We start from the raw sequence: 10,617 nt of genomic DNA on the forward strand, positions 1-10,617 counted from the left end.
GCACTTCTGGTTGAAAGGCTACGTCAACAAATAAAACTGCCGCATTTGGAGTGAAGCTAATCCTCAAGTGTATGTCGAAACACCGTTACATCCAGAAAAACTGACTGTTTGGTGCGCTTTATTGGCTGGTGGAATCATTGGTCCGTACTTCTTCAAAAACGATGATGGTCAGAACGTTACAGTCAATGGTGATCGGTATAGAGCCATGATTACTAACTTTTTCATTCCTGAATTGAACAACCATGATGTCCAGCAACTGTGGTTCCAACAAGACGGCGCAACATGTCACGCAGCTCGTGCCACAATCGATTATTTGGTGACCGCCTAATTTCACGTTTTGGACCTGTAAATTGGCCTCCAAGATCTTGTGATTTAACACCGCTAGACTACTTTCTGTGGGACTATGTAAAGTCATTGGTCTATGCGGATAAGTCACAAACCCTTGACCATTTGGAAGACAACATTCGCCGTGTTATTGCCGATATATGGCCACAAATGTTGGAAAAAGTCATCGAAAATTGGACGTCTAGATTGGACCACATCCGAGCCAGCCGAGGCAGTCATATGCCAGAAATCATATTTAAAATGTAATGCCACAAGATTATCTTGCGGATAAATAAAATTCATGTCAATCGAATAATCCATCGTTGTTTTATTGCAATTTAAAGGTCTATAGCTCTAAAAAAACACCATTTATATATCGAAATAAAAATTTGATCGATATTCTTGACGAAAGTTTGTTTATTTACGTTTACTTTCGAAACCACAAAATGAATAATTCTTTATATTGGATCATAGTTGGAACAGGTGTAAACTTAAAGCGCAGTTCATAACGAACTGTTGAACCGAAGAACCTTGCAATCCGTTCTGTTTTTCCCCAGCTATTGGTAACTGATGAAATTTCATTGTTAACAATAATTGTTCGACCATTCGATCTCCTGTTTCTTCCTGATAAGAATCCTTGAGGGCCACGCTTAATTTACTGCTTGAGGGGTTACAGCTGATTTACGAGTACTTACTAGAGATGATCTTGAGGGATTAGCGATGCATTTTTGGTTCACTAACCATCTCTCTTGCTGCGCTTGTTATTGATTGTTCTCGCGGTGTGGTTTACCAGAGAGTTGAAGGACGAAGAATAGAGGTTTCTTCGATTATTGCAATATTCTGTTGGTTGTTTATGTTTCTTACGTGGATTCGATGACAGTTGAAATGTTTTGTTTGCATTTATTTAAACAGAATTAAAAAAAATATTTGAAATGTTTCATTTGCATTTATTTAAACATAATTTTTTCTGCAGATGGGGGATCTTGTTGGAAAAAGAAATCGAGAAAGACGTCAGGATCTTTTGAGGTTTTTCATCATTTAAGCCCCTTGGAGATCACAGATCTGTATGAAGATGTGCGTCCGAAAAATCTAGATTTGGGGATTCATAATTTCTAACAATGTAGTTTGCACCTTATTTTGGGTAAGTCTAAAGTCAAATTCAAGGTCTACTTGCTTATTTCATATTGAATATTATTGCATATTCAGTATTTTGTCACAATATCTGCAATTTTGGATAGGTCCCAATAAATTTCCACTCACATCAATAACTTTCGAACGATATTAGGCCAATTGAAAAGTTCCCGGTCTGATGAACAGATGGCGGTGCTAGTATTAAATCCATGTGATTTTTAGTTAGTACCAAGCTTCAAACAATACGTGACAAAATTTGACAGTAGTCCGACCATTAGTTTTTGAGATATTGCGTTGCGAGTGTAGCTGCTTTTGTTATTTGAGAGCAGATGGAAAAAAAGGATTTCGTGTGCTGATATAATATTGCTTTTCGAAGAGAAAATTTAAGTTGAAGCAAAATCTTGGTTTAATGAAGAGTTTCAGGGGTCTGCACCAGGAAAATCAACCATCATTGATTGGTATGCTAAGTTTAAACGTGGTGAAATGTACCGAAGACGGCGAACGCAGTAGACGACCAAAAGAGGCTGTCACCGACGAAAAAATCAAAAAAGTTCAGAAAATAATTTTGAATGAACGTAAAGTGAAGTTGATCGAGATAGCACAATGTGAAGATATCATCTGAACGTGAAGATCATATCTATCACGAATATTTGTACATGAGAAAGCTGTGTGCAGAATGGGTGTCGCGTGAGCTCCCAATCGATCAAAAGCAACAACGTGTTAATGATTCTGAGAAATGCTTGAAGCTGTTTAAGTGCAATAAACCTGAATTTTTGCGTCGATATGTGACAGAGGATGGAACATAGCTCCATCATTTCACTCCGGAGTCCAATCGACAGTCAGCTGAGTGGACTGCTCACGATGAACCGAATCCAAAGTGAGGAAAAACACAACAGTCAGCTGGCAAGGTTATGGCAACAGCATTCTGGGATGCGCAAGGTATAATATTCTGTGATTACCTCCAAAAGAGCCAGATCATCAACAGCGATTATTATATAGCGTTATTAGATCATTCAAAGGAAAAAATCGTTAAAAACGGCCCCATTTGAAGAAAAAAGGTGCTGTTTCATCTAGACAATGCGCCTTATCACAAATCAATGAAAACTATGGCAAAATTGCATGAATTGGGCTTCGAATTGCTTCTGCATCCACCGTATTCGCAAGAACTAGTCCCCAGCGACTTTTTCCTGTTCTCAGACCTCAAAAGAATGCTTGCTGGAAAGAAATTTAGCGCCAATGATGAAGTAATCGCCGAAACTAAGGCCTATTTTGAAGCGAAAGACAAATCGTACCACAAAAATGGTATCGAAAAGTTGGAAGATCACTATAATCGCTGTATCCCCCTCGAAGGCAACTATGTTGAATAACAAAATCGAATTTTGCCGAAAAAATGTGTTTTACTATGGTAGACTGGGTACTTTTCAATTGGCCTGTCAAGTCCTAGAAACTTGAAATAAGACATTGATCTAATAGACGAGATATTTTTATGTCAATCGAAAGCTCTAGATATTTGTCATTAAAATTTTTTGTCAATGCCCGAGGGATATTTGGCGGCAAATTTTCGATAAAATTTATGATGTCATTGAAATTCAACTAAACATAAGATTCGTTGCTGTTCTATACTATAGATAATCTATTACCATAGCATCGTGGGCATCTTGAGCTGATTTAAATACTATTTTCTATATTGTTGAACGGTTCAATCATAAGTATATAGTTATATACTTTTTTGCAAGAGTTTGCACAAAACGTTCTACATTTTCTTCACCGTTGTTCACGAAACTGACGATGTGGAGATTTTGGGTGTTGATATGAAATGACTATTTTGAGCTTCTTGCAAAATTTCAAGCTGATCACATAATTTGAACTATTAGAAATAGAAAAAGATTATAGGAAAATAAACACCCAATATTTCTGTGTTTTACATATTCGATCAACTTCAAACAACCATTTCAAATTCATTAAGAGTTTAATGATGATAGTGTCATCATAGAAACATAGAAAATTCAAGCAGAAATATTGAGGAAATACAAAAAAAGTCATAGAATTGGAAAGCGATTACTTCACTGTCCTCAAATGTACCGGTTCGTAATAAATGACATGTTTTTGTGCAAACAACCTCACGATAACCTATTAAGCAGTTCGCGAACCTCTCGTCGAAAACCAAAATCATCCTGTCCAATTTGATTTACATCGATTCCCTATAAAATTCTCAATAAAATCTAATGGCCCAGAAATTTGGAACCGAATCTTGAGTAGTCGATTACCGGCCATTTGCAAAGACGGCCATTCAAATTCAACCTTCATTCGGTGTCAAAGAATGCATCCTACCAAACTGGACACTGATAGGTTGGAGCCTTGTGTTTCAAGGAGTACCTGATGTTGAGACTGACGAAATTCGGGCTGTCGAGTGGGTCTGGTATAATCCGCTTTAAAATCCAGTCCATACTGGAAAACATTTCAATTTCAGTTCTCATCATCAACAGAGATATCCAACTAATTATTTATATCATATTTAGGAACTATTAGCATCGGTGTTCCTCAGGGGGATGATTTTGGGCCAATACTATTATTTCTCTATGTTATTTCTATTGAACCCCAGAGCAAAAGTTATATATAGAGGGAGCATATGTCATTTTCAGTAAGCACATTTTGTCCCCAACATGAACTATCAAATTTGAGATGAAGCGTGCGGAAATGAAAACATATCAGTGATACGATATTCCACTCAATTCGCGAGTTTCTCCACAAAGAACGCATTTATTATGTCCCATAGTGAATCAGCATTTCATATTAACTCAAGATATATTGAAATAATTATTTTAATATATCAGAAATTCATAAAACAAACTTCAAGCGCGTGAAACAACCGATGACACTAGGAGAGCAAAAGTTGCCAAAACTTGTATTTCAGAAGGTAGATACAGAAAACATTTAATATTCTGCTTATTATAAATTCGATAATTGAGAAAAATATCGGATTCCAAATATTCAAATGTGCATATTTAATCGGGAATCACTCAAATAAATATATTTCATACAATGTAATATACATTCATAACGATATAGTAAAATTGTGAATTTGAAATTATATCACAATCCGACAACGTAATCTAACCATGTTGGGGACATGTAAAAATTGCGTATACTCCCTCTATCTAATATGTTTATTGCTCTATGTCATGCACAAATGAAATATCAAATTTGCCTTGGTAGATGTAGGTACAGAAGTACAGATGAATGTAGACCTTACATTGTTATATTAAAACTTCAATCCAAAGAGTTTAATACTCCTCTGTTAACAATATACCATACCATCTTCAGATGCTTTCTGCAATTGATATTCTTGAAGCACTGAGGGAATACCATATTGTTCTGTCAACTGATGTTGCATAGTAATTCCAATGCTTCAGGTGTTCACTCCTTCAAGATTGTGTAACTCATATGATTTTCAGATTTCAAAGTACATATTAAGGTCGTGAGTTATTCACAATAGGTTTGAAGAATGACTAGTGAGAATTGAAGAATTTATGTGATTCTCTCACTAAATCAATATTGAATTTATTAGTAAACAAATACAGGGTGTATATTGAGTTGTTGGCCATAGCCTAGTGGTAAATGAAGGTCATCCAGGCCTTCTAGAAAAGTAGCTTGTTGTGCATCCCAAGTTAGTTTCGGGGATACAGGGTGATTCGTGAAAATTGGCCTAAATTTCTGAAATCCATAACTGTCCGATTTTATTTAAATTTTGTGGGTTTGTTCACTATTATTCAAAATGTTTTGAGTAATTTCATACATATTTCCAGGAAAATTTTTTTGTAACACCTTATTATGTTCGTTATCTTAATGTTTAGTAAATTTATACCAAACAAGTATAATTTAAATCTACATTTGCATTATTTCAATCTCAATTTTTCTTGATAATTGATCTGTGCAAATCAATTCAAGATAACAGTTAATTTTTGTTTAAAAAATCATTGGATTGGCTCATAATGTTATTGATCAGATGAAGTGAGATTTATAATTATCAACCAATAGTCAATTTTTGAGCGCTCGTGATATGTCAAATAGGTGAGCAAGGCATTGATTTATTCATTATTCATTTACTTCTGTTTGATTGATTGATCATTATCGATTGATTAGTGAATTACAAATGAGATATGTGTTATGATTGGATTCATAAAATTTATTCAGAATTGCAGAGTATCCATTAAACCTAAGAGTTGTGTGAACTAAAGTCAGGAAATACCATTAAAAATCTTTGAAATGGATCCTACCACAACAATTTTGGTCGACTGTAATTTGCTAATGATTAGACTCTTAACGAAATTTTCATTGATGAATATGATGCATTGGAGCAATTCGTATATTTTTATAGTTTTAGCACCAATAAATGATGGTGAGGGTTGTAGAAACCTTACGAACTTTTTCCCAAAAATATCTATAGAATATAGCATCTAACGAGTGTTTTTTTCGAGGTATATAACTTCAAGTTGGCATTACTGTTCAAGATGGCGACCGATTTAACAGCTGTCAAGTGATTTATTCTAAGTTTGGTTTGGCAATTCATCATGAATAGACTCACGCCTGAACAACGCTTGCAAATAGTGCATTTTTATTTCGAAAATAAGGGTTCTCTGCGGAATACGTATCGCGCACTACGTCCATTTTATTTTGTTTAGCGATGAAGCGCACTTCTGGTTGAATGGCTACGTCAACAAACAAAACTGCCGCATTTGGAGTGAAGCTAATCCTCAAGTGTATGTCGAAACACCGTTACATCCAGAAAAACTGACTGTTTGGTGCGCTTTATGGGCTGGTGGAAACATTGGTCCCTACTTCTTCAAAAACGATGATGGCCAGAACGTTACAGTCAATGGTGATCGGTATAGAGCCATGATTACTAACTTTTTCATTCCTGAATTGAACAACCATAATGTCCAGGAGCTGTGGTTCCAACAAGACGGCGCAACATGTCACACAGCTCGTGCCACAATCGATTTATTGAAAGACACGTTCGGTGACCGCCTAATTTCACGTTTTGCACCTGTGAATTGGCCTCCAAGATCTTATGATTTAACACCGCTAGACTACTTCCTGTGGGGCTATGTGAAGTCATTGATCTATGCGGATAAGCCACAAACCCTTGAACATTTGGAAGACAACATTCGCCGTGTTATTGCCGATATACGGCCACAAATGTTGGAAAAGGTCATCGAAAATTGGACGTCCAGATTGGGCTACATCCAAGCCAGCCGTGGCGGTCATATGCCAGAAATCATATTTAAAATGTAATGCCACAAGATTATCTTGCGGATATATAAAATTCATGTCAATCGAATAATCCATCGTTGTTTTATTGCAATTTAAAGTTCTATAGCTCTAAAAAAAACACCCTTTATATTTATTATCAGGAACATTATCTGAGATCAGTAAGTCTTAAATTACATGATTGTTTTTTCCACTTAATTACTGAAAAGTCAAAAATCGAATTCATATAAAACAAATTTTTCCGTTGAATCAACATCAGTGAATACCAATTCCACTAATATAGATGTATTATTTTAGTAACGTAAGTAATCCTGAGAATTGGAACTGATTGTCACTTTCTGAATGAAAAAAAGTGAATCAATGGATTTTTTACTAACTTACATGAACTGATTCTTATCTTAATTACCTGAATTTCGAATAATAAATCCCTCTAAAGCTACAAAACACGAATTACACATAATTTATTACCAATCTCTGATTAATGGCCTCTACAATTTAAGGTGTAAAAGTTTATCTGTAGGTTGACAACCCATAAATTCAAACTGCACTGCATCAAAATGGTAAAAAAAGTGCAAGACAATGATGTTGATATCCTTTCTCTACTTACATCATGTGCAAAGAAGTCATCATTCAAATTCGAAATGAATATATATCGTTTAAAAAATTTCAAACTATTAATTAATATTATTAGTTTGTTCTAGAAAACTAATGTTCTGGTTTTGTCTGCAAGTTGAAAATGAAAACGGATATGGTAGTTACCTATATTCTATCTTCCGGCAACCAAATGGAACATTAAATGAATTCATTCATTTAGCAATACCAGCATAATTTTAATTGTTGTTAGTATATGAAGAAATAAACAAAAATTTAATTGAAAAGGTTGTCGATTTGTGTGTAACACTTCATTCAACAACGTAATAAAACCAATTTGATGAATAATGTGGAAGTTTGAAATTCACAAAATCATAAAATTGTTAATTTCTCGTTGTTGTGTTTCCAATTGATTGTTTTGGTTTCAATTCAAATTGGCGAAAATTGTAAATTTGATTAAACGCAAATGTAGTCCCATAGGATATCATGTTGTGATTATTACATGTTCTTTTCATACATACTTTCTTCAGAAAAGGTCATAGGAATTTTCAATGAATTACTCACAACCAATGACGAATAAAGTTGCATTTCATACATACATATACATAGCCAACAGGTGAAATATAACAACAGGTTACGTTGACAGAGACAAATAAATCTATTTTCTTCAATTTGTACTAATGAAAATGATTGGCACAGGAATAGCTTATATTTTATTTATGAAATAGGCCCGTTCCTACTCATATGGACATAATAATAAGAATTGCAATTATTAATAGAAATATCTCGGTTGAAATATTGAATTCCTTATCCTTTGAGATTAAAAGATCAGATAATGATTACACGATGTGAATGAATTAATAATTGAACTAACAAAGCTCATTCATATTCAAAACATATATACAATTCAGAACAACGAAGTTTTCACCTTGATTACAATTTGCTATCAATTATCGCTGAAGTGGAAATTTCAAAATTAATGTAATAAATATACTATTAATACAATTTTGACCAGATGTTACCGAAAGTGATCACTTTTTTCGGTTTGAATTATTGTTTTTTAACATATTGCATTATTGTATAGGTATCGAATATCCAATCGCGTTTTCTATGAAGAATTTTGTTCAACTTCTTTTTGAAATAGAATGGAAAAATATACTGTTTTTATAACAAATTCAAAGAACATAATTTCATTGTCCTATTCTCATAAAATTTGATATAATCAAAACCATAAAAAAAGTAAAGATACGAATGACTAAACAAGTATTCTAACAATTAGATAAAGCCTGATATCAGGGGGGCATTTTTAATGTACTTACAACAAATCAATAAATTATTGTTGATTCGCTTTGATATAAAAGATACTAGAATACTAGAATAAAACATTTTACGAGTATATTATCAATGTTTTGTATTTTATTAACAATAATGACTGCAATATCATTGTCTAGTGAAACTGGTTGTGTCAATATTCTACTACTAAATTATGAAAATTTAGTTGGATACAATGAATTTTCATCTAGTTGCCTGATGAAATAGAAGAACTTATTACAATCTTCAAATTCTTGAAACTTTTTAATAGCTTAATATTTGCAGATAGAGGTTTTTGTGAAACTTTGTTAATCAAAGTATTTTTTTCAGATCTCTTGTGATGTGTAAGATGAAAAGTTCCATCAAGATATCAGCAAAATTGAAAAAGGACGAAGAGATGGACTACAACGAAAGCTGTTAGTTTTTTCAACATATTAAAGAACATCTATAAAAGAAAAATACAATTTTATACACATTATCCACTGAGGTTACAATGCTATCTTTCAAACCAACTAAAGAACAAGGTGGTAAAGTGGATCGAGGATGAAATTTATTTCCATATCATTTACATTTGAGAATGGACTACCTACTTTTCGCCATTATTTTGCAGACAAAACAAGCTGGTGAAGTTAACTACATTTTTATGGTTTTCTTCTGCACGAGGGTGAGGAAAAAGTACTGCGTTCCAAGGAAATAAAAACGCAAAACAATAAAAAATGTATTTTTTTAAGGGTACCTAACACTTGAAAAACTGTATTTATGTATAATTGACTGATTGTCTGCTTTGTATACAGTTTCTCATTTTTAGTGTCTTATTATTTGACAGAACATAAGGAAGGGAAGATTGATACGATGTGCGTAATGCGGTCAAGATAGTACAGGGGCGTATTCAGCAAAAATGTATCTGAGTCAGTGAGATGTTTACCATTTATTTGGAGATCTTATATTGAAAAGATGCTATTAAGCTTTGTAAGATATTTAATACTTTTTGGAGATCATGCTGCTGCATACCTGAGATGAGTTGATAGTAAGATATGAAAATAAACGAAACTTGAATCCTTATTTATCTTGATAGTTATAGTTTTTCTTTTTTCAGATTTCATAGCAGAGATTGAGAAACATTAGAAAATTATGAACTGGTGAGAAGTTGTCCTTTTTGGTTTTGGTCTTATTAAACAAAAGAAAACTCTTGAATTGATTATTTATGGAGCGAAGAACTTCAAGAATTACTGTTGTTGAAATAATGGAGAATTACATTCCCATCATTTTCTATAATATGATGCATCGAGAAGATTATTTCAAGATTCGAAATGAATTACATGAAGGGTTTTCAAGATTCACTGAAATTACTCAAGGAATTGAGATTATTCTTGAACTATCACCATTTATACTTAATATTATTGTATATTTAGCGTGTAAGCTTGGTAAAAAAAAAACAATTTTTAAAGGTTACCAAAATGAAAAGGACTAAGAGAAACTTTGCAAGAGTATATTATTCAACGAGCGGTAATGTAGGTCATAACTCACGTAGATGAAGTTAATTCATCAAGTGAGTTATGACCATTACCGCAAGTTGAATATTATACTTTATCTACGACTATATCAATAAATACTAAGAAAAAAATACATACTTAGAATATAGACAGAAGGAACGGGAATTAAACATATGTGCTCGATCCCGAGTATAAGAGAGATGGAAACTTAGTGTCACCAATCACAATCGAACTAGCTTCGGCTAGCTCGAATCCAATACAGAGTACAGATATAGAACTTCATTGAAAAACCTCAATGGTTGCCTATAAATATGCATTAAAATATACCAAAAAACATTCCCTGTAAACGATGACTTGATGATCTTACTGCTACACCAATCTTGAAAATTTTTTCAAACTCCTTTATATTTTTTCGGGCAAGTAATTCTGTATAGTAACATTAGCTGTTTGTCTTTTGGAAATATATCTACCTATATAATATTTCATCTTCACTATC

The 10,617-nt window shown here is 33.4% G+C and overlaps 1 long non-coding RNA gene across 3 annotated transcripts in view; it reads left to right on the forward strand.

Moving 5' to 3' along the window:
* The window catches only part of LOC123680341, a 50,336-nt gene extending 40,208 nt beyond the window's left edge, over positions 1–10,128 (forward strand). For 2 of the 3 annotated variants that reach the window (XR_006747503.1, XR_006747502.1), the window contains exons 2-4: positions 1,298–1,465; positions 8,959–9,655; positions 9,725–10,128. This is a non-coding gene — a long non-coding RNA (uncharacterized LOC123680341). Of the gene's footprint in view, positions 1–1,297; positions 1,466–8,958; positions 9,656–9,709 lie in introns of all 3 variants that reach the window. The other variant, XR_006747504.1, reaches the window with a different exon arrangement.
* Positions 10,129–10,617: the final 489 nt, after the last annotated feature.

This window comes from Harmonia axyridis, chromosome 5, assembly GCF_914767665.1.
Source record: "Harmonia axyridis chromosome 5, icHarAxyr1.1, whole genome shotgun sequence".
In the NCBI taxonomy this organism is placed as follows: Eukaryota; Metazoa; Arthropoda; class Insecta; order Coleoptera; family Coccinellidae; genus Harmonia; species Harmonia axyridis.